This window comes from Myodes glareolus, chromosome X, assembly GCF_982192425.1.
Source record: "Myodes glareolus chromosome X, mMyoGla1.1, whole genome shotgun sequence".
NCBI lineage: Eukaryota > Metazoa > Chordata > Mammalia > Rodentia > Cricetidae > Myodes > Myodes glareolus.
Genome location: NC_142053.1, coordinates 115943911 through 115969926, shown reverse-complemented (window position 1 = coordinate 115969926; position 26016 = coordinate 115943911). Strand labels below are relative to the sequence as shown.

At 41.6% G+C, this 26016-nt stretch overlaps 1 non-coding gene across 1 annotated transcript; it reads left to right on the top strand.

The window, feature by feature from the left end:
* Positions 1-20058: 20058 nt before the first annotated feature.
* Positions 20059-20166, top strand: LOC125404676 (U6 spliceosomal RNA). Its single transcript, XR_007233337.1, has one exon. It is a non-coding gene; the product is annotated as a U6 spliceosomal RNA (small nuclear RNA).
* Positions 20167-26016: the final 5850 nt, after the last annotated feature.

Sequence of the window (26016 nt, the reverse complement as noted above, 5' to 3'; positions counted from 1 at the left end):
AACTCTGGTCCCCTACCTTATACCTTTTAAGGACCATCCTTGTGTTGTTTGCCATGATGGAAATACTAATTTACATTTCCATCAAAACTGTACATGGGTCCATTTCTCTCCACACTTCACCAATGCTTGTTCTCTTTCAGCCTTTTGTTAGCAGCCAATCAAGTAGCTGCTAAGTGGTAATTTGTTGTGATTTTAACTTGCATTCCTTCCATTAGGCTGTTGAACAGGTTTTCATATGTCTCTTGCTCTTTTTTGTATGTCTTCTTTTGAGAAATTTCTATTTGAATCCTTTGTCCATTTTAAGAAAAAGTTGGGTGTTTTTAAATTAATTTATTCATTTATTTTATTTTTCTAGACAGAGTATCTCTGTATAACTGTCCTGGAACTCACTCTGTAGACCAGGCTAACCTGGAAATCACACAGATCACCTGCCTCTGCCTCCTACATGCTGGGATTAAAGTCTTGCACCACTTTTGCCTGGTTTGTTTTCTTGTTATTGAGTGGTTTGAGGTGTTATCTTCCCATCCAAGTTATGATATCTAAAAACTTTCTCCTGGTCTCTAAATTTTTCTCTTTATTCTGATGATTGTTCCTTTGCTGCACAGAGGTGTTTTTGATTTATTATAATTCCATTCACTTCTTTTCCTCCGTGTTTTAGTGATCTTATCCAAGAAGTCCTTATTCACACCGATGTCAGGAAAATTACCACATTGTGTTTTCTTCTAGTGGTTTTTACAGTTTCAGACATCATGTTTAAGTCATTAATAATCTTCTTTAAGTCTACTCTTGTATTAAGGCTGAGACAAAGGTCCACTGTCATTCTTGTATGTGGCTATGCTTTTTCCCCAACTCCATCTCTTGATGGAATTATTCTTTCCCTGTGTGTTCTTGGCACGTGCAGAAAGCCAGTGAAATATAGCAGCTGTTTTCAAGGCTCTTTGAAAGTACCATCCTTTGCCTTACAGGATAATGAGGTCACACAGAAAATCCTGACCTAATCCTGGAGGCTAGAAAATATGCCATTTCTCTGACCTTGAGTAGATCTGGCCTGTGTCAACAGTAGGATACTCTGCTGATTTAGTGTGTGGATTCTAAGGTTAGGTTATAAAAGAAACTACAGTTTGATTCTTCTAGGGACATCAGCTGCCAGAATATGAGGCCATTTCTACACACCTGTGCTGTGTCTCACATGGGCACTCAAGTCTGTAGACAATAGTCCCCACCAATTTGCCAGCTACATATGTGAGTTATCTTGGAAATGAGTCCAGGTCCAGTACTAGGCAATCCTTCAGGTGACTGAATACCTGGCCAGCATCATAACTACCATTTTCCTGAGACACTTTGGCCTAAAACCCAGGTAAACTTCAGAAACCTCGGAGAAATAGAAACGGTTATTGTTTTTATAGCTATTAACTTGGGAACAATTTGTTCCAGTGTATCATACAAACAGAGCAGGGGTCCTCAATGCACACTGCATGGAGATCTTGTTTTCCCTTTTTATTCAAGAAGCATCCTCCCCTCTTCTTTTCTTTCTGAAGTGGAGAGTAAATGAATGATTTTCAATGACTCCCCTATTTCCCTTTCTGTTACTTTTCCCGTGGCGCTGAACGCGCAGCAACCAAGTTGCGCCACAGACAGGACTGATAATGGGAGACAATGGATTGAGAAGTGGCCTCGAACCATCTGGATACCTGAGTCAGTCCTTAATGCATAGGGACTCTCCAAGGTCTGACAGAAACATGTTCTATTTTACAAATAGTCAAGGCCGAATTTCCCTTTAGCAGCAATGTAGTCAAGTTACAAATGACTAGAATATTCCATTTACTTTTTTCTTGATTATAAACATAAACCCTTTTTAGTATAGAAAACATGGGGCAAACACTGAGAAGAATAAAGGAGAAACTAGAAGCGGCCCGTAATTTTGCTACAGAGGCTGCTATTAACATTTCTTCATTGCTTTCCTCCATACGCTCACTATAAAATTAGGATATGAAGTATGCACTTTTATATCCTTCTTTCCCCGTTATGCTCTGAGCATTTTCTCATATGGACATATTTGCCTTGAAAATAGATTCTTTCATGGATGTTTATGGCTTTATTAAAGAAATGTGCTCCCACTTAAGCCATCTCTCTGTGCTATTCCCAGTAGAGGGCTGTTGCAGACAGAGGTGGGAGGGCAGTCCAGGTGCATTCATCATTACATAAGCTTTAGCATTATGGCTCAAAATAGTTCTTAGAATAGTCAGGAGAAGCTTATAATTATTTTCAAAGATCATTGATCCATATTGTCAAACCTCTTGCTAGGAAACCTCATCAATGTTAAATGCCTGAAGAATACACTGAAACTTTTTACATCATCAAAGCTGGTAGGACTGAGTCTAAATATTATTATCAAACTGAAGGGTAAAATTAATATCTTGTGTCAACTTGCATCTCTGTATTAGTTGGAAGTTGAGCATTCTTTCACAGGTTTATCAACTACTTCTTCTGCGGCACTGCTGTCTATTTATTAACTATTTTCCCATTAGGGATATTTATTTTTTTCTTGTACTTAAAAAATCGGTATATTGGTGTTTTGTCTGTATGGATGGCTGTCCAGCCCATGTGTAGTTGGTACCCACTGAGGCCAGAAGAGGGTGCTGGAATCCCTGAGAGCAGAGTTATGAAGAGTTGTGAGTCACTGTGTGGTTACTGAGAACAGAAAACCAGTCCACAGGAAGAGCAACCAGTACTAGTAACCACTGAGCCATCTCTTCAGCTCACCTTGTGGTTGTCTTAAGAAATGTATAGATCCCAGACTAGTCTCAAACTTGTAATCTTTCTGCTTTAGCCTTTAGGGACTTGGGCTATGGAATGTACCATCTTGTCATATCCAGCTATTGGCACTAGTAGCTGTAAAGAAATTTATTTGGCAAGTATGCAGATGGATAACAGTAAATCATCTTTTGTTGAAAGTTGGGCATAATGTAATAGCTAAAAGAAACTGAGATCTTTAAATGGAGCTTTCTGGGACTAAGAGTTTGGCTGTATTTGCCATTTCTACAGCCTCAGATGTTAAAGGTTTCAATATTCTCTTGTGTGCGTGTTTAGGTTTCTCCTGTGTCTTTAGAGAGGCAGCTCTTGCTGCCGCGCTGCTGCGTCCCCTACTGTACAGGACCTTGGGACGGGGAGACAAAGGCTGAGGGGATGGACTGCTTTCTGCATCCTGTGATCCTGGCTCAGTTTTTCGGTGAGTTGTGTAGCTGTGCCACACTTGCTTCTTAGAAGCTCCTTAGGTGAGACAAAGGGAGAAGCTGGCTGGACTTGGCTACTTCCCTTTCCCAGGTCACTTGGACTCTCATAAATAGTTTCCCTTGAGGGACATTCCTGAAAAGGATAGAAAATTTTGAGCATATTTCAAAATGGCTACCATCCTACTCACAGAATCAAGAGGGAGCGCTTTCACCACTCAATCTAAACTGATAACTTGCTGGAGACCCTGGAGGTAAAACTAACAGAAATGAGGGGTTCCAAACAGCAAGTTCCTTATTTTTAACTCTTAGGATTGTGCACATGGATACTTCAGAAATCCATCTACTAAAGCTTTGGCTGTCCTGCTACTGATTGCTTTTGACGGCAAGCCGTCATTCTTTATCTCTGCCCGTCTCTCCAAATTTAGAGACAGTGGTTTGCCTCCTCTGATAGATCTGAGAAGTGTATTTTGATTTTCAAATGGTTCAGTTTATTCTATTTCGTGAGCTACTTACCTGCTGGCCCCCAGAGACAGAGTCTGTTTTTTTCTACTTAGGGTCATAAAAAAATGTTTCCAGACATTGCTTAATGCCTGCGAAAGAGGAGCCAAATCACCTTCAGTTGTGAATCACTGCTATTGTACTATTAGAATGCTATCTGCAATGCCATTGGACACCGTGTTCTTACATATTCGCTAAGAATAGACTAAAGCAAATGAGGGTCCCGGGTTGTGGTAGAGGAGAAACTGCTTTCTGCTGCTGCTTGACATAGAGGCTATGGTAGTTTTGTCAGATGTTTGTCAAATCCATTTCCTTTCCCTTGGCATTCAGACAACAGTACTTTCAGCATCTTGGCATCTAGGTAGAGCCATGTGATCTGTTCATGCTGGTTGAAGATGGGTCAGACCCCTAAATCACCTCCTGTGACCATTATATTCTTTCATAATTATCAGACAGCCAAATCCAGAAAAGCCAGAGCATGATCATTGTTCTAATTAAGATTACTATTGCTGTGCTGAGACACCATAACTGTACTTGGGGAGAAAAGAGTTGATTTCACTCTCAGTTCCATATAACAGTTCATCATCAAAAGCGGCAAGGGCAGGAACTCATGCAGGACAGGAACCTGGAGGCAGGAGTCGATGCAGAGGCCGTGGAGGGGTGCTGCTTACTGACTTGCTTCCCATGGCTTGCTCAGCTTGCTTTCTTATAGAACCTAGGACCACTAACCCAGGGATGGCACCACCCATAATGGGCTGCTTCCCCATCAATCAGTAATGAAGAAAATACCCTCCACCTGGGTGTTATGGAGACATTTTCAATTGAGATCCTCTCCTTTCAGATAACTCCGCTCTGACAAGCTGACATTAAACTAGCCAGCACGGCCATAAGTTGTACAGAACCTGGGTTCTGGAGTCACTGCTTGAAGAAAAGCCACTTGAGAGGTCCTCTGGACTAGATGCCCACATTGGATTTTGCTAGAATTTAGAATTCATTTATCCCTGCTACATATTCTAGCTTGCCCTTACTCACTCAGGGAATCAGAGCATTTTATATCCAGGAGAAGAATGACTCCAGGAGTTTAGATGACTTGAGGGAGCATCGGGGATGCATTAGTGTTTGCACATATCAAAGAGCAAAATACAAGCATCGCTATTAACATCATGCATTATAAACAATTAAAATATCAAAAGCAAGCTAACAAAATGATTGTGTTCTTTAAGAGCACTGTGGTGGTTTGAATAAGAATATCCACCATAGACTCATATATGAACGCTTAGTTACCAGGGAATGGCATTATTTGAAAGGTTTGGGACATGTGGTTTTGTTGGAATAGGCATGGCCTTAGTGTGTCACTGGGAGTGGCCTTTGAGGTTTCTAAAGCCCAAAGCAGGCCCAGTCTCTCTCTCTCTCTCTCTCTCTCTCTCTCTCTCTCTCTCTCTCTCTCTCTCTCCACCACCACCCCACCTGCAGATCAGGATATAGTTCTTAGCTAATGCTCCAACACCATTCATCCTGCCCTGTTTCTTGCCTGATGATAGTGTAATTGCAAGCAGGCCCCAATTAGATGCTTCCTTTTGTAAGAGTTGCCTTGGTCATGGTGATTTTTCTCACAATAACAGAACAGTGACTAAGATAAGCACTCAGTGGTAGAGTTTCTTTGAACTAGATCCCTAAGACATCGAACTCTCCAATAATCTGGTTCTGGTTATATTGACCAGGATATTTCTTTCTAAGGCATAGACCAGAAAAACTTTTCCATCTTGGTTGCTTTCCATAGACGTGACAAATGAGATTAAGAGACCACTCAGCCATATGCAGATGATAAACTAACTCTACCCAATGGCAGATGTCAGGTGGAGGCCAAATATACAGATGCTTAATCCTTCCCATTAATTAAAATTCGTAGGAATGTGAAGGGTTGGAGAACACTGGATTACATTAACCCATGGAATTTCTAGTACCACTGAAGAGAATTTAAAGTTTTTGCCTTTAAAAATTCAAACAGCACCACTCTATTTACACGTTTTATGTGGGAAGTGGCAGGTTTTAATTTTAGCTGTACGCCACCTTCTCAATTGTTCCCTGAATAGAGTAGGAACGTTGAGCAAATTATACAGAAAAAAACACAATAAACCTGAGGACTGAAATGAGTTTAAAGTTCAAACAAAGTGCACTCCATAGCTGGCACATTCTATAATCCGTGCACATTTGATCAGGAAAAGTATTCAGTCTTTTATAGTGTTTTTGACTGCCTGGATAGACTCACAGGAAGGAAAATTCATTCTCAAAGGGGGAAAAATAAGTAGGCTCATGATATGCAAGGAGATAGCTTTAAGTTTTTAAGAATCCTTTTCCATCTGATATAAAATTTTGTATTTAAAAAGGATTGCTTTTATGCTTTGGCTTTTCTTGACTTTGTACTCTGGAGGAGAACACACCATTTATTTAAGTCTTGTAAAGGAATGAAGGTTAAATGGCAAATGGCATATGCATTTAAATCGTTAACCACAGGAGAGATGGAAAGCAAGGATATTCTTTTCCCTTTTTATCAGCCAAATTCCTCTTTGTGCAGCTTTGCAAACTGAGAACCTTGACTTTAGGATAAGGACAGTATGTCTGTATGTCTATTCTAATAGCCCAGGTTGGTTATCAACTCATGATGTTCTTTCTGCCTCAGCCTCCTGATTGTTGAAATTCCAGGTATGCACCATGATGTCTGGCTTTCCAATCCAGTTGCTCCTGTCCTCCTATCCTCTGTTCTTTTTACATCTCCCCTCCTCTCCTCTCCCCTCCTCTCCCCTCCCCTCCCCTCCCCTCTCCTCTTGTCTTCTGTCTTTTCCCTTCTCTCTCCCCTCCCTTTTCTCTTCTTCCCTTCTTGGAACAAGTACTAGTAAATGGTTCTTCCATTGAGGTAGATCCCCAGGCACAGAGATGGCGTTCTTTAGGGAATATTACAGACATTTGCTTTCTTGTTTATTAGATTTGTTGTCCTTTCTCAGTAGACACTGCATCACAACAGGATGAGCTACAGCTAGAAGTTGCCCTCAATATCTGAAATTTTGATTTTTGTTCATCTCACAATCTGAAGCAGGTCTGTGAGCTCTGCTTTTCAGTTCTACTCATACGTTTGCTTAGATCTGAGTCAGTTCTGGGTCTAATGCTTTATGTGATCAGAGCAAGGTAGTCAGAGCTCTGAGAATGGCCTCTGGCTAGAGAGAGGGTTGTAAAATCTAGGGAGAAGAACCCCTGGTTCTTCTCTCTTTCATTTCAAAATTTCTCAGGCCATAGGTTACACATTGGGAACCGTTTTCCTTTTTCCTTTCTAAAGGCCCTAGATATTTGCTTACATATTCCCCACCTGTTTATATCTGTGTGGGAAGAGAAAGGAATCGTAATAATGTGATTTGACCCCTGTTGGAGAGCTGCCTTGGGTACCTGATGGGGCAGGCGTAAAGAAAAACTCAAGTAAGACTTCAGTCCTTGATGGCATTTTCATGCATGTTAGAATTTTTCTTTTTCTTGCATTTTCTTTGTCATGACTCTTTTCAAATCGTTTTTATTAAACTATATATTTTTCTCTGCTCCCCTCTTTTCCTACCCCTTCTTTTCTACTCTTTCTCAAGATCCCCGTGCTCCCAATTTACTCAGGAGATCTTGTCTTTTTCTACTTCCCATGTATATTAGAGCTATGTAAGTCTCTCTTAGGGTCCTCATTGCTGTCTAAGTTCTCTGGGATTGTGGTTTGTAGGCTGGTTTTCTTTGCTTTATGTTTAAAAACAACTTACGAGTGAGTACATGTGATAATTGTCTTTCTGTGTCTGGGTTACCTCACTCAAAATAATGTTTTCTAGCTCCATCCATTTGCCTGCAAATGTCAAGATGTCATTATTTTTTCTGCTCTCTAGTACTCCATTGTGTAAGTGTGCCACAGTTACTTTATCCATTCTTTGGTCAAGGAGCATTTAGGTTGTTTCCATGTTCTGGTTATGATAAACAATGCTGCTATGAGCATAGTTGAGCACATGTCCTTGTGGTATATTGCTCATGACTCTTACCAATGTAAATCTTAGAATCAATTTGTAAAGTTAAAGTATGGGAATTTATAGACAGGTATGATGGGGCATGCCTTTAATCTCAGCACTCACAGGGCAGATGCAGGTGGGTTTCTGTGAGTTCAAGACCAGTCTGATCTACTTACTGAGTGCCAGGACAGTCAGAGCTATACGTAATAAGACTTTGTCTCAAAAATAAACAAGACAAAACAGCAAAAAGTGTTTTTCTAGTGGGAGTATGTGATTAGGTCAATACAATAAGTATACTACTGTTTTTCATTATAGCTGAATGTGATATTAAATAATAAAATTCACTCAATGCTCATTCTTTTATCCTGGAGCATATATGCGTGCTAGGAAAGTGATTCCATTATTTGCACATGAGGTGAGTGCCATGTCCCAAGGCCTGGAGAAGGAAAGAAACTTGTAAACAGAGACTTTTTTCATTTTCCAGCTGCCCAGACCCTAATAATCACACAAACTATATTAATTACAACACTGTTTGGCCGATGGCTTACATGTTTCCTAGCTAGCTCTTACATATTAAATTAACCCATTTCTGTTATTTTATGTATCACCATAAGGCTGTGGCCTAAAAGTAAGGTTCTGACATCTTTCTCCTTCAGTAGCTACATGGTGTCTCTCCGACTTTGCCTTCTCTCTTCCTGCATTCAGTTTAGTTTTCCCTGTCTAGCAATATTCTGCCCTGCCACAGGCCAAAACAGCTTCTTTATTAACCATGGTAATAAAACATATTCACAGCATACAGAGGGAAATCCCACATCAGATGCTGGAGGAATTAGCAGTAGGCTGATAACTGAGAGGGACTGTGACTATAGAATTCTCAGGAACATGAAGGACCAAGGACCAGGAGTGAGAAATTTTTAACTCACGTAATCTGTCCATGGCTCCTCTCACTCACTGCAGTGTAGACATGGATTCTCTAAATGGCTGCCTGACTGCAAGTGTGGCAAATAACTCAGCTGAGGAGAATGTAGGCAAGGCATGGCCACTTCCACATAGACACAAATGTGTCTGTGCTATTTAGTATAGGAGCCATTTGTCACATGTGGCTCTTGAGTACATGGAATATGATTAGTCCCAATTGTGATGAGCTACTAGTGTAAAGTTCAACCTGGATTTACTCCTGAAGATCTGTTGAAATAATATTTGCAATATTTTAACTTAAACAAAGTACTTTATTAAAATCGAATGGGTGTGCTTTCCTTTAAACATTGAATTCATTATTATTGATTGTTATAATGTGTATGTGTGCAGATACACAGGTGCCAAGGCACACATATGGAAGTCAGACAACTTCTTTGGGAGTCAGTTCTCTTCTTTCACCCTGGTCTTGAGGCGAGGTCTCTCTTACTTTTTTTTTTTTTGTCCTGCTGTGTGTTTCAGATAGCTGGGCCCTAAGCTTCTGGGTAGTTCTCCCATCCTTGCTTTCCTCTTTCCTGTGGAGTACAGAAATTATAGACATGCACCACCAAGACTAGCTTTGAACATGGAATTATAGACATGCACCACCAAGTCCAGCTTTAACATGGAATTACAGATGTGCACCACCAAGTTCAGCTTTAACATGGAATTGCAGATATGCACCACCAAGTTCAGCTTCAACATGGAATTACAGATGTGCACCACCAAGTTCAGCTTTACCGTGTGCTGTGTGGATCAAACTGAGGTTGTGAGGCTTGAGAATCAAGGACCTTTACCTCCTGAGGTACCTTACTGTCCTCTGTTTAACTTAAAGTGCCTTTTAAAGATATACTTTTTATGTGTTCTTTTGTAATTTCATACATGTATACAATATACTTTTCTCAGATCTTCTACTGTGCTCCTTTCCTGACTTCATGTCCTGATTTTTTTGTTTTTATATTTCCTACTGAATCCAATCAGTACTGCTTATGTACTCATAGGTGTGAAACCATTTTTGTATGTAGGTGTAGGTGTACAACAGAGTTAGAGCTCATGGATTGAGGTCTGAGAACAGTTAGGGCTATCAGTTGCTTTTACCTACTGTGTAATTTTTTTCTGGACTGCTGTTTCACTATTTTTTTAGATAGGATCTCACTATGTAGTCCAGACAGGCATTGAACAAACAGAAATTTGCCTTCCTTTGCCTCCAGAGTACTGGGATTAAAAGTGTTCACCCTTGTGATTGACCTCCAGTTTTACTTTTTAAAAGCAGTTACTAGAAAACTTTAAGTTGCATGTATGGCTTTTCTTCATGTTTCAATATCCTTAGTAAAATTAAACATAAATTTGCAATTGAATGATTGTTATACACTTTTAAAAAATAGTCTTTGCATGGAAGCATTCACTTTGGCCAGCCAGCACTTTATTCAGCACTGTGAATGGCCCATTCCTTATTTTGCTCACTGCATCTTTGCACCTATTATATTCAGAACTGTATAATAGGAACATTAACTTGAGTCATTCTTCTCTACTAGCTCATTGGCTTCACCTCTCCTATAAGAAAATCAAGTCCCCCACCACAGGTCAAGATTAATGCTAGGAAACAACCCAAATGAAGTCCTTGACCTTGAGGCATCAAAATCTAGTATATTTTCAAAGGAAAGAAATATCTTGAGGTAGCCTGTAGAAGAGGAACAGAAGCTTACGGGGTGGGACTCATCCTGGATGAAAGAATAAACTCCTTTTGATCTTATGATGTCCTTGGTGCCCAATGTCACCAAGAAGCATGTAGGTTTAATTGTGGCCCTGTCTAAGGAAGAGTTCCTCGTGTCTTCTCCCTCTGCAGTCTCTAGGGTCTGTGTACACACTTACTTTTACACACCCCACTTTCTTGATCAGAACAGGCTCAGCCAAGATCCAGGACTTTCCATCTCTTGTTTATGCCCAAAGGAAAAAACATAGTACCAAAAATTCAACAAGGCCACATAGAGGTCATTGTGGTTTCTTCCTACACTCAGCCCTCAGGCCTTATCCTTAGCCACATCAAAGTTTTCTTCTTTTACCAAATCTAAGCATGTTCGCTGTAACCTGGGCACCACCCCAATTGAGCCCTGTGAGGTGTTCTTTTACAAATACAAAAATATGACCAACCCTCTTCTGTTGCTAGAACAATTATGCTGAACATTGGTTCCCTGATGTCCTTAGATATGTTTCTGTTAATTTTTCCAACCCTGGGTTTATTCTGTGACCCTGGGTTTATTCTGTGGTCTCTTTTCTCGTGTTATGGATGGAATGTCAGAGGTAAACATGGAACAAAAAAAGGGTGTTGCAAGGGTTTGTATATGCATGCGTGTGGATACATGTATGTATACACACACATTGTATGCATATATGCATGGGTGTACATGTAGACATGTATGTAAATGGGCAGGATTGTTCCAGAAATGATCTGTGGGATTTGTGATTGCATTGTGTGGGCTGTTCCTAGCAGTGAGTTTGTGTTGTAATATAGTGTGCAAAGTTAATTGTTTATGTTACTTAACTTAATCTTGACACCGGACTGTTCTTACATAATGGTAGCTATGTGGCCATGAGTCTTTGTGATCTTCTTGCTTCAGCTTCAGGAGTTTCTGGGAGCATGGGTCTGTGTCAACACTTAGGCACGCTTACCTTGGTTATTAGATTTAAGGGCCTCTCAGTAGGTTGGAAACCATGTCTTATACTGGAAACTTAGCTAGTCACTCAGTGCTGGTGAAGTCATAGATATTAGAGGAGAATCTACAACCACCACTTTACTAAGTCAGCATAATTCCTAAAAGCAATCTAAACATTTGTTCTTATAGCCACAGATAAGTGTAGTCTTCCCCCCCCCCCCGCAACAACAAAAAACTTCTCTTTGCAATAAATGGAGAACACTACAGAAGAGCACAGCCAATTAAAATGCTGAGTGGTGCCGCCCAGTTCCAATGGATACATCTATGGAACACTCCTGGACCGAAGGCTCAAGGAGCATTGCCAAAGAGGGAGTGGAAAGACTGTAAGAGCCAGAGGAACAGTGAATTTTCTCTAAGATTGTGGCTCCTAGTAATGTCAGAAGCTACATATGTAAAGTCTTACAAACAAGACAGCTCAATCAGGAGCTGAACAAGGACAGCACCAGTGGACTTGTCAAATTGATGGGGGGAAAAGTTTATGAGGACTCAACCCCAAAGAACTTTGGGCAGCAGAGGAAAACTAGGAGCGGGAGAGCTTGTCTTCCTCAGGGAAGAGCATACCAATTGGCTGTCTAGTACCAAAGGATCTGAAAACACATACAAGTAACACATAGATTGAGTAGGTTATATATAGGAAGATATAGGCACACACATATACAAATATACATTTAACAATGATCAATGGGAAAAGAAGCCATGAATTTGGAGGAGAGCAAGGAGGACTATATGGGAGGGTTGGGAAAGGGAAAGTGGAGGGGATAAGTGTAATTATAATCTCAGAAAAGACAAATGTTTTAAAAAATGTATTTAAAAGTTTTTGAATATTTTGTGAACCTCTAGCCCTCATGTCCCAGGGGGTCCTTCAGCATCCAGTTTCGTTCACAGTCTGTAAGCTACTAGGTCCTCTCTGAGACGCCCCACCACACATCTTTTTGCTCTTCCATCTTAGCTTTTATCCTTTCTGCCTGAGTGACAGGCTGTCTCCCTTAAGAATCAATAACATCCAGTGGGGGCTATTTGTTTGAGAAATGTTGCTTCAAGTCATTGAGTACCATTTAGAGGAAAGGGGCCCCAGGGATGTCAGACAAGCAGCCCTGAGAGGGACACAGAGATAGACAGTAGATAAAAGAAGCTGACCCAGTCCTGGTGTTTCGTTGGGGCCAGGCTCCAATATGCCCAATCATGCAAGCTGTTTTTGTCTCCTCCGCTTGGGCGAGCAGATGGATGGAGTGATGGCCATGTGCCATGCTGAGTCACCAGGCAGTGCATAGGTATGGGTCCTAATGGGTCAACCTGTCAAGCCAAAACTGCATAGAGAGCTGCGAGTTGAGGGTTCCTGCTGGCGGTGCTTCTTGAGAGTTGCTTTGCAGGGTATTCTCTGGAGCCTGCCTTGCGATCTTCGGTGGTGGTGGTGGATATCTGGGCTGTCTTATTTCCCCTCCCCCACCACAGCTCAGTTTTTATTGGGCAGTGCTAGTCTAAGTGATATCCTAGTGTGTGTCCTTGAACTCAGCTACTTGTATTGATAGATTCTTTTTTGCCATTGTACCTTTGAAAACTTTTCTTAAATTTGGAGACTGATTGATCCTTTCAACTACTATCTCTCATGATGACAGAAATGCTCTGACTTCCGCAGCCTCCTCTGTAGCTAGAGACCAGGGCTCAGCCTGTCACATACACACAAATTCACATTGGCTTTGGAAGAAGCCACCAGGTTAAGGGTGGCAGCACCGACTTTCAGAGGAGTGTGTTTCAGTATTAGTTGGTGAGTAGTGCTAGCTATTTATGATTGTGCCAGATACTGTGTGGTTTGAGTATGGTGGTACCCAAAGGATGCAGAAGCCCAGTCCTTGGCTTAAATATGTGGGCCTTGTTTGTTATTGCATAGTTTCTAAGCTAAAAAGGATCCTACTGTCCGTAACCAGCGCACGTGCACACACACACACACACACACACACGCATGCACGCATGCACACACGCACGCACGCACACACATACACACACACAAACACACACACCCTCTTTTATGATTTTTGTATATTAATCCCCAAATAGTACTTCAAGCAACCAATGACTCCTGCTTTAAGACCTACTGTGCTTTTACCAATGTGATAGCTGAAGTGATTCATAAAAAATATGAGCCTTAAGTGCTTCATTCCAGTGACTTAGAGAGGTGACACATGGTGACTGGCATTGTGGTGCTAAGACCTTCCCCAGAGCATAGCAAACTAAGTTCTGAGTCATCTCCAGCAGGGGGTACACACTTCACTCGTTTCTTTTAAAGTCTGTTTTCTTCTACATGAATTTTGCCTTTAGATATTATGTTTAGTGCTGGAGAACTGTTTGGTGGACATTTGTGTATGCCTTACTTGGAAAAATGTTGTTTTTTTTTAAAGTCCAAAGATATAAATAGACTCAGAGTGTTTGGAACCTTTTCAGTCAGTGTGACCTCTGAGCATGTGCATCTTGGAAAGGCAACATCACAGCCTCAGCCTTCTGCAGCCTCCCCTTCTGCACCTTTACTTCCCTTTCTTCCACAAGCATCGCACGGAGATGAGCTGCTTGTCTGCTAATCCAGTCTTGCATTGTGGTTTCTGTTTCTTTGTTTAACATTCCATTTGAAATATCTAATGGAATTAACTATTCACTCTCTTTGTTGACATCTGTTTTCAAATCATCCTTAAGACTAAGGCTATTATTACACACACACACACACAAACTCACACACACGAGTCACACGATCCTACTAAGTCTCCCCCTCTAACTGAGTTTGCCAGTCTATAGCCCATTTGAGCAAAGTGAGAGTGTTCAGGAGAAAGAAGGTGTGTCAACAAGCAGCGTTACTTCTGGGGGGTGTCCCCTGTCTCATCCTTGCTGAGGAGTCTCCGAGCATGTCAAACAAAATTCAAACGTTGCACTGAGGGGCAAGGCAGTTGGCACATTTATCTACCAAGTACTGTACTCCCATTTGATCGCTAGCCCTTCTGGTCTGCTCTGCCTGGATTGGGAATGCTATAGTAACCTTAAAGAGTCTCAAACAGGGAGACCCAGGCGCCAGAGGCAGGAATTTCCCAGTGTGGGGGCAGCTACCCACTCAAACTATAAATTAATTGCAGATAGTCCAAAAGGTATTGACAGAGCATTGTAGTATCGACCACATCTAGATAATAAACTCTCCTCTATAAGTTCTTTCATGCATTTCATATTTATTACGAAACACCTAGTATGATCCCAGCACATATTTTGGCATGACAATACAACAGTGAATGAAGCAGGTGTAAAACGCTCCATTCACAATGTATTCTAGGGACTACTCTGGATGAGTGTTAAATTCTGCTCATTACAAATGCTTAACAGATTTTTCAACCATTTATGCATTTCTTATAATCTATTATTTCCTTACTGTTATGCTAATTGGATGAAATAGGGCATTTGCTCTTTAAAAAATATTCTTGGTTAAAATAATTCCAAGGGGGCTGGAGTTAAGCAGTTAAGAGCACTTGCTGCTCTTTCAGAGGACCTGAGTTTGGTTTCCAGAGAATATGTCGGGTAGCTCTCAACCACCTATAACTCTAGTTTCAGGGGATCTAATACCCTCTTCTGGTCTCTATGGGCGCTGTTTTCATTGCAGAACCGTCCACATGCAGACATATACATATAGACATAACTAAAAGTAAAATCGTGAACATTAATTTCAAAGAATGCTTAGATTGAGGCAAATTCTTCAAGACAAGTAAAGCATAAAAAGGCAAAGCATTCTTCAAAGATGCACAATTGACTCAAAGTGTCAGATTTCTCCATCTATTTTCCCAATACTGCATTGACAGGGACCGACTGCTTTATGAAGAAAGCAAAAAGGAACTTGAATGCACCACTAGTTTGTGGTAGGAGTATAAATTGATGAAAACTTTCTGTTAATAATTGGCATAAGCATAAAGACCCTTAGAACTAAACACTGTTATTGACATAGCAATTCAGCTTCTAGCAATCTACACTAAGAAAATGTTCAGAAAATTGTGAAAGATTGATATAAAATGAATACTAACACGATCATTCAAAAAGCATGCTTTCAAAGAATAGGGTATAGGAAAATACAGTATTGCCTATAGTGAAAAAATGAGGATCTACGACTCGATATCCTGAGTGGTCTTATTGTTTTCTCAGAAAGATCCATATAAAGAACAAAACAGAGCTGGGTGCTGGGGCTGCATGAAACCCTTATTCTTTCTTACATAATTGTATTTTCCACAATGAACATGGGTTACTTTCATAATCAGAGGGGGGAAAACAACCTAAGCCCTAACCCCAGTGTTTACCTCTAAACATTGTGATTAGTGCTGGAGAAGTGTTCAGTAGGTGTGTGTGTGTGTGTGTGTGTGTGTGTGTGTGTGTGTGTGTGTGTGTTAGCTGTAGAAAAAATTATACTGTTCAAAATAAGGTCCATGATGAACATACATCTCCCAGTATGAGTAGCTTTGGAGAGCAAATATTTGACAACGCCTTCCCTCAGGGCTTTGTCTCCCCTTCCTGGAGTTTCAGCTCACTTCTGCCCATGCACATGGGAGGAGGAGTTGGGTCCCCTCATCCTCATGCTGCTCATATACCCGTGCTGTGCTTTCTATGTCTTTGTTTCCTTTCTCCCCATCATCTTCGCCCTCCACTATGTCCCTTTTGATTCTTCTTATTGAAGCCGAATTCCATGCTGCTGGCTTCCAGCCTTCCTCCTCACTCAGTTCCAGCAGCATTAACACAGGGACATCATCTCCTCTTACCTCCTGTGTTTGTTCATAAGAATTGCCCATGGGATTAGAAACTTACCATGAAGATGAAAGAAAATGAGCCGTCCATTAAATATATTACCTTTGGACTTTTTTTTTGAGATGTCAGCTTTGCCAAACACCACAGGAGCCCCTACTGCTCTATGGCAACACTTCCCTAAATGCATGCTGTCTTTCAAAAGAAACTAAAGAACACAGACCCTCTTCTTCCCCCTGAGACAAGGCTGTTGTTTTTGTGCCCCAGGTTGCTACCATGTGGGAATGTTGTGGTGTGAGAAAATATCAACACCCTAAATGTCGAGTGCCCTTGTTTTCCACCAGTTCTGAAAGGGCCATTAATCATTCTCCATCCTTGCATCCTTCTGCTGTCTTTATTACAGAGAAGTTGTTCTTCTAATTTCTGTGGAGTGTCTGTGGGTGGTGCCTAACCTTTGGCATCGTCCATGTAGTCTGCCTGATGGAGGAATAGTCTAGAGAGTCTCCTAGCATCAGCCTGGAGAGAGAGTTCAAGGGCATCAGAGAAGGTTCTGTGATCAAGTGCAATCAAGCAGAAGGTAATAGAGATGTGGAGGGCAGCGTAAGGTTAATTTTTTTTTTCGGCCTTGGTAGTGGGGTATTTTTAATTCTTTGCTTAAGGAAACTCTGAAAGCATCTTCTTTCATTTTCCTCAGGGCCAGGTTATAAAAGGTTCACTCTGAACACTGGAAAACCTCCGCTGATAGCAGATGTGTGCTACGTCATTCCTGTTGGAACCTTGCAGTGCCTTTCACCCACAAACACCTTGCTCTACTGGATGGAGTTCAGTGATGGAAACCAAGACCCTGTGAGGCATTTACACAGAAGGGGTCTAAATTTAGAGAATCACATGCTCTTCTACTGTAGGGAGTAGTGCCTAAGCAGGAATGTATGTCAGAAGGTCATAGGTATGACTGGCCCAACACAATCCCACCTCTTAACAGCAATCAGCAAGGTGATCACCTAGACTGCCACTGAAACAGGCCATCTGGGGAGCAGGAGATGCTCCTGATGCCTCTGGATAACCTGGAGGAACAAGGAAAACAGCAGGAGTCTGGGACACTCCAAGACTGCTGAAGGGTACAGACACAGCAGGGGCATGCTCTCTGTCATACATGTGACTTCCCACTGGTAAAACCTACCCCATGTGTACAAGTGAGTTGAAAAGGGGCTGAAAAGTATGGCCTCAGCCCATATATGGGTTTCACATCCCAAATCCAATCAACTGTGGATCAAAAACTTTGTTTAGAAAAAGGCATCTATACTGAACGTTTATAGACAGTTTTATTCCTAACGTTTTCATTCCTTAGACAATATAGTATAACTATTTAAAAACTTTTGATTACATTTATTTTGTGTGTGCATAAATTATATATGAACATGAACACATACACACACATACATATGGGGGCATGAAAATGCCATGTTGTACACATGGAAGTCAGAAAAAATTGTGGGAGTCAATTCTGTCAATTCTCTCTTTCCTCCATGTGGGCTCCAGGGATAAAACTCAGGTTATCAGCCTTCATCACAAGCATCTTTACCTGCTGGGCCATCTTACTGCTCCCCTTTGCCATTTTTAAAAATTACACTTATCTATGTATGTATTTATTTAGCTGTATTTATTTATTATGCTATATATGCATGTGCACACATGTATGTCATAATACACGTGTGGAAGTCAGAGAGGACATTTTGCCAAAGTCATTTCTCTTTTTCAACGATATGGATCACAGAAATTGGGCTTAGATCATCAGGGTTGGCAGCAAGCACCTTTACCTGCTGTGCCATCTTGCTAGGCAAAATGTAACTATTTATATAGCATTGCATTGTATTATGCATTTAAAACTATCTGGAGATGATTTAAAGTATATGGGAGGGTGTGCATAGTTTATATGCAAATACTATTGTATTGATCATTTTAGGATTTTGGCATCTAGAAGGCTGTCCTGGATCTTAAGATTTTTGGCTTCTAGAGGGTTATCCTGGACAATTCCTCTGTAGATACTGAGACACAAATATATTTAACTTTCTTGAATTTTTAGTACTGTAAAACATGAAGGAGATGAGAAAGGATGCCATATGCCAACAAATCACAAGCATGTAAGTTGTTTAATGGGCAGTTACTGCTTATTAACTCCATCCCAAGAGGCCCTCTAGGAATGCTTTGTCACCCCTATGGAGACTCATATAAGGAGTTGTTCTGTCAATTTCCCACGTATCTGAGGCTTTGAAATCCTTGGCACAGTCACACCCATGTCAACAATACACAGTCACTCAGGACTTCACTCACTCACTCCATACAGAACTAGTTCGTAGCGGTCACTAAATAAATGGATCCCTACCACTATGCCAACACTTACATATGGTTTGTCCAGGTGTATATAATGAAGGATTCAGTGAGCATTTTGTTGACTAGCCACATGTTGTGATTTGCAAATGTCTTGATGGTTACTTCTGGACTATCTTTATAACATTTGTTTATTTCCATAAGTAGTAGACAATTAAGTTTAGAGGTGAAGGATTGCAGGAAGGTGGGAACTGTGTCCCACAAAGGACAGTGGACTACTGAGGTTACTCTTACAAGACGCTGAGGAAGAGAGGTTGGAGACAGCAGAGGGCAGTTCTGGAACTGCAGTGGTCGTTAAAGAAGGGTACTGAGAAGAAAACACACTGAGAATAGTGTCAGAGACCAGGAAAGACCATTGGTAGAGGATGGGAGGTCATGGGGAGAGGTGCAAGGTGGAGGTTGGGACAGTACAAAGAGCAGATGGAGGAGCTGGAGATAGGGACAAATGTCAGGGCAGTGAAGACTTGGCCATGCACTGAACTACAGGAAATTCTGATCAACACTAGTGACTTTCCAAGTCTCCTTTGTTTCAAATATCCTAAAAGAATTATGGATTTTGGGGATCCAGTCTGTTTGGATACTCACCTTCCTGGACCTGGAGGGAGGGGGGAGGAACTTGAACTTCCCACAGGGCAGGAAACCCTGACTGCCCTAAGGGATGAAGAGGGAGGAGGAGAGGAGTGGGGGGAGTGGGAGGGTGTTGGGAAGAGGGGCGGAAATGGAAACTTTTATAATTTAATAAAATTACTTTAAAAAAAGAATTATGAAATCTTAAATTTAATATTGAAATTGATGTCTGAGACAGGGAGATTGATATGAGTTTGAGGCTAGCCTGGACTATATAGTGATTTCCAGACTAACATGGGCTACAGAACCAGATCTTGTCTCAAAACCTAAGTAAAAACTATAATCCACTAAAATTCAACATGTAAAACATACATTTATACATAAAAATTTTGAGATAGGGTCTTTCTGCTATTTATCTGGCCTTGACCTTGACCTTGTGATCCTCTTCCCTCAGCCTCCTAAGTACTGGAATAGCTTATCATTCCTATATTCATGAGGACCTGCAATGATTTTATGTCTGTATGCATGGTATTATTTAATCAAATGCTCATCACTTCTTCCTGGTAAAATTTGGAGATGCTTCTCTACATTTCAAAGTCTATATTATTGTTATGTGTAGTTACCAAGCTAAGCAAGGAAGTCTAGAACTATTCGTTCTTATTCAGCTGTGATGTGGTAGCCATCATTCCATCAGTTTACCTTTCTAAGATTTGCAACAAGACATCTAATGGATAGCTAGTTAAAGTTAAATAGGAGCAAGTAGTAACTCACTTCCCCCACTCTTACTCAACTTCTAGAAGCCCTAGCCTGGACAATTGGGAAAATTAAGGGATATCCAAATTGAAGAAATAAAAGAAGCCAAACTGTCCCTGTGCATAATGTGAAACCAAGGAGACTAAAATCTTCACCAAACACTTGATTAGAGTGCTCGCTTCGGCAGCAACATATACTAAAATTGGAACGATGCAGAGAAGATTAGCATGGCCCCTGCACAGGGATGACACGTAAATTTGTGAAGCATTCCATGTTTTTCCTCAACCGAAGAATAGATAAGGAAAATGTGGTACATTTACACGATGGAGTACTACACAGCAGAAAAAAATAACATCTTGAAAATTTCAGGCAAATGGATGGAGCTAGAAAACCTCACATTGAAACAGGGAACCCAGACCCAGAAAGACAAATATCACATGTACTCACTCATAAGTGGTTTTTTAAAACAGAAAACAGAAAAAAGCCTACAAATCACAATCCCAGAGAACTTAGACAACAATGAGGACACTAAGAGAGACATACATAGATCTATTCAACATGGGAAATAGAAAAATGACAAGACGTCCTGAGTAAGTTGGAAGCACGGGGACCATGGGAGAGGGTAAAAGGGAAAGGGGAGGATGGGAGGGGAGGGTAGAAAAATGTAGAGCTCAATAAAATCAATAAAACAAACCAATTAATTAGAACCAGACAAATTCAGCAAAGCTGCAAGATACAAAATCAGCACAGAAAAATCAGTAACCATGCTGTATGGCAATAGCAATTTATCTAAAGTAGAAATTTAGAACAGTGCTGCCTGAGAGGCTTTTGTTGAGAATCTGCAGCCCAGACAAGCTGCAGCACACTTCTGCCTTGTTTCCTTCCTCTTGCAGTCTCCTCTGTCTTTGGAAACCCGATTACTAGTGTCTTAGGGTTGATGTGGTTGGGGGATGTCTGACTGCTGACCTTTTTGTGCCTAGACATTTATATCTATCTCTAAGGTTGGGAAGTTTTCTGTTATCTCCTTGAATAAGCTTATAATCCTTTGGCCTTTTTTTGAGATAAGATCGCACATGGTCAAGGCTGGCCTCACTATATTGTCACAGGGAGGATGACCTTGGTCTTCTGATGTCTCTGCCTTCACCTTCCAAGTGCTGGGATTACAAGATATGCCATGATAGCTGATCTGTGCTGGGCTAGAGAACGGAACCTGGGGCCTCATGTTAGACAAGCACTATCACCAAGTGAACCCCACCCTCAGACCTTCTTGGGCGGTCTTAGTTCTTCTGGAAACCCAGAACTCAAAGGGTCACTCTTTTAATGCTGTAGCTAATTTCTCCTTGTTGTCTTCATTTCATTCTTTTTCTCTCCTATTTTAAGCCTATCTTAGTGCTTGTCATCTCTTCTTTCCAATTATTCTATTCCGACATTCATGCTTTTATTTTACTTTTATTTTTGCTGAGAACAGTTTTCAGCTCTAGGGTAGGACTTATGGGACTTTGCTTTGGAATTTGGCGCTGGGCTGTTGAAACCTAACACTGAATTTCTTAGGGATTTTTGTAAACCATTTTCTTCTCTATCTTTGAGTTTCTCGGTTAGAGTATTAAATTCTTTCACTATTTTCTTGAAGTTCCTCAAATATCCTTCAATTGGCTGTTTTATGTATCTTAGCCCCCTTCAACTGTCAACTTGACATAGCTTGGATAGCACCTGAGAGGAAAACCTCAGCTGATGAATGCTCTCCATCACACTGACCTGTGGGCGTGTCTGTGGGGGATTGTCTTTATTCTTAGTGGATGTAGGATGGCCTGCCTCATTGAAGGAGACACTAATTCCCTGGATGAATGGCCCTGACTTGGATAAGAAAGCTAGTGACACATGACCCTGTTTGCATAAGTCGGCTAACAGGTGATGTCATCCATGGTCTCTGCTCTACTTCTTTGGCTGTGAAAGTTTCTTGATAGGAGGGAAGGCTGTGTGGAATCACTAGCAGGTATGCCCTGACTTCCTGAATGAAGGACTGGGACCTGAAAGTGTAAGCCAAATAAACCCTTTCTTCTATGTTGCTTTTGGTCAGAACAGTTTATCACAGCAATAGAGTGAGACTAGAACATTGTGTCTTCTCCGCTACTGATTGGTCAGTTTCTGGCACCTTCTTTTGACTATTAGATGAAGTTGGTGTCTTGAGATCCCTGGACTTGTTCCTATTGTTGCAGAAATACCAAATGAGCTGTTTATTGACTCTGAGTTTATGGTTCATTCCATGATCTCAGCACTGGATGGTTCCCAGGTCCACAGTTGCCAGGAGTCTGTTGTTAGTGTGTGATAACCTTTTAGGCACTAGAGGGAAATCCAAGATCAAGCTTGTTCCAAAAGCCCCAGTTTGTGTGGTTCAGAATGAACCTGGGGATACCTCCAAAGAAGTGCATTCGCATAGACCTCTTCCAGAGCCCAGATATACACTCACTACTGGCCTATGGTCAGGCACTGTAGGAGTTTTTTCTTAGCTCTTAGTCAAATCACAATGAATGGAGCAACTCTAGGCTCCTATGCAATACCTACCGACAGATGGTAGTACTTCCCAATTGTCCTAAAACTATGAGCCCACTCCTTCTAAAGCTAACATGGCATTGTCACAGGGCTAGGGCCCACACTGCTAGGGATTAATTAGTGCTGAGGAAGAGTCACGCATGGCCCATGATCATTTCAACCAGCCAAGGAGAAGTTAATAGGAATAGAAGTCTGATCGACTGGAGTCATGTTTCTTTCAATCTAGTCCCAGGTTTGTTGCAGAGACCCCATGTGCAGGCAGCCCTGGGCATAGAGGCCATATCTGCACAGTGTTAAGTTTCACTAGCCTAACACTAAATTCTAAAATCCTATGCTTACTCTCATTCGGTGGGAACATATGCCATGCTATATTATCTGCGGTTGGGGATATGATAGTGTTGGTAAAGACAGACCATGACCACCTAGGCTGATGTGGTGTCTGAATCACATGACCTTCACAGCTTCAGGGGACAAGCAGGCCCGTGGCAGAGTTGTCAGTGAAGCAGCTGAAATATGAGTCTGTTCTACTACAGTGCAGGGAGTACCTGGCATAGGAGCCAGCTGGGCTCGGTTGGTGGACACACGGCAGAGACAGCTCCTTAGTCACTAGAGTTGACACTCATCTGGGTTGCATCTCAGTCACAGTTGCAAGGGTCTGCCCTCTATCTCAGGAGAAGTAGGAGTTCTCCAGGCTCACTCCAAGGGTGCTTATGATGAAGAGTGAAACCTGAGTCCACTCTACACTACATAGGTCTCTGCCTGCCTAACGTTCAGATGGTCTAAAGCTCTTGGTGCCCTGGACTGCATCCTGGAGTTTTCATTTCTACTCATGCTTGTCTGCAGTGCAGTGGGCCTAGCTTGGGGTGCAAGACAAAGCACTCTGCTTGCCAAGGTTGGCGTATGGTTCTGGAGGCAGTAGTTTGCTATTCCTAAAGTAGTCCCAGAAGGATAGTCTCTGCATATATAGAACCCCCCACCTAGAGTTCTAGGACCCTTGTCTAGTGTTGAGTTTCACTGTGGCTGGTCTGGCAATGAGTTTCAAGTCTGATGCCTTGAGTTAATTTCCTCTCCCTTTTCTAAGCAGAAGGCCTCTCTTTGCCCTGGCCTGCTTGCAGGAAGAGATTACTGTTCTCTTCCTGTCTTCAGTTTGTCCTCTGGCTTTGTTATACTAAAGACAGGCACCATAGCAGAGCCCGTCATCATCATCTGATTTCCTTATTTTGTGTAAAGGTAGTTATTCTGTGAGCAGCTTTTCAATTTGGTGTGTCTACAGGAGGATGGCATCGAGAGGATCTTATTCAGCTCCCGTCTTGCTTTACTGCATCTGTCAGCTTTTCAACCCTGAAAGAATTTTGCAAAACTCCATCCACCCGCATTCCCATTTACACAGCTGGTAGCTGCACTTCTTCATACATTTAAAGACTGTAGTTCCAAAGGATGTGATAGTCAGGATAGCATAAATATTGACACTCAAAAAGAAAATGCTTATATTGTACTTCCTGGAATCGAACTATCATTATGACAGTCAGCGTCATCCATTTTTAAAGTATGTGACAAGCTCTTTGACAGTCAGAAATTTTACATCATTCTTTTTGCTCTTTGAAATTATATTTACAGTTCATTTCTCCCACGGGGTGCTATTCTGATGCTTGAAAACCTTTTTCTATCCTGTATCTCAGCAATAAAATACATGCACAGATGTGTTAAGAGTTGGTTTGCTGCAACCACAAATGATTAGTGATTAGTACATATCTGAAGAAAAAACTGAGTGTGTTAGTGTACGCCTGCAGTTCTAGTATTCCAGGAGGATCACAAGTTCAAGACCAACCTGGAACTTCAACAAGAACCTCTTTAAAAATAATGAAAAAAAAACTAAGAAAAGGAAGAAACTATAAATGTAAAATGTTTTGGGGAAAGCCTTTTTTTCTGAGTAATTGTTACAGTTTATTGCTGAGTATTAGTATTTTAAATTTTAATTCTCAATTTTATAACTAATCATTGAATTTACATTGTATCATACATGGAATTTAGCTCAGGCAAATATCGGTTACACAATTGACAACTTGAACATATGGGCTCATCTCCATGTGCTTGAAAAACATTTATTCATGTGGTACACAAGGTAGGCAAAATTGATTACAATCCCTGTATTAAGGAGCTTGACCAACACTACTCTCTCTCTCTTTCTCCCTCTCTTTCTCTCTCTCTGAGTCAATGGGAGCTCGCCAACTCCAGTCGGACAGCGGGGACCAGCATAAGACCAAGCTAGGCCCTTTGAATGTGAGTGACAGATGTATGACTGGAGCAGACTGAGGGCCACTGGCAGTGGCACCAGGATTTATCTCGACTACTTGTTCCGGCTTTTTGGAACCCATTCTCTTTAGAGGGCTACCTTACTCAGCCTAGATATAGTGGGGAGGGCCTTGGTCCTGCCTCAAATTGATGTACCAGATATTGTTGACTCCCCATGGGAAGCCTTACCCTCTCTGAGGTGTGGAAGGGAGGTGGGATGAAGGAATGGAAGTGGAGGGGGTGGGAGAAGAGGAGGGAATGGGAACCGAGTTTGTAATGTAAAATGAGAAAAGATATTTTTTTAAAAAAATAAATTAATAGAAGTACAGGTTAAAACTGCACAGAGCAGACCAAAGAGGGAGTGATCAATCAGTCAGCTGGGCACCTGACTCTCTAGGCCCTTGGACTGGGGCAAAACCCCAGGCACCTCCCTTACATGCCTCACCATCACTAACCAGCCAGCAGGCATGCTTCCTGCAGGTAGGTTGTTACAATAACTCCCCCATCGACAGGACCCTTTAAGCTACAAGGCCTTCTCCACCCCCAAACCAACTCATCCCCTTGTTATGCCCAGATACGCAAAGTTCCCCCAAACCAACAAGGAGACTGAGTCCTGTATGTAAAAGAAAAGACCCTTTATTTTATACAAGTTTGCAAACTCAGTGTGTACAACATATTGGAATAATTGGAGAGCCCCGATCTTAGTTAGGCTTGAGTTTTTAATAATACTAAAGGCGGGGGTGAGGGATTTCTAAGGTTTAGGACCTCTGATTGGATGACATTTGTCTAGGGGTGTCCTGGTGACTGTGTGCTGGCAAGTGATCCTATCTACAATGGTTGGAACACTAGGAATTTCCTTTGAATGGTCTGTTCTTGGGTGGTGCCTGGGTAATATCAGTTTGTGGTCCTTCCTGTAGCCAAGTATTGCCTCAGAGTAAACTACTGAGACTCAGGCCTCCATTAAGACTGGGTCCTACACTGACAGGTGATAATGGTTGGAAGTTAAGAACTTCCTTTGGGTGATCTGTTCCTAATAAGTTTATCATGGCTGGGCCCCACACCCCTGAGACCTCAGAGGAACTCTGAAGCACAGGTTGCAGTGGCACAGAGAGAATCAAGAGGTGAGTGATCAATCAGTCAGTTGGGCACCCCACTCTCTAGGCCCTCAGTACTGGGGCAAAACTCTAGGTCCCTCCCCCACCTGCCTCAGCTTCACTAGCCAATCATCAGGCAAGTTTCATGTAGGTAGACTGCTCCAACAACCCCACAATGAGTGAACTCTGTAAG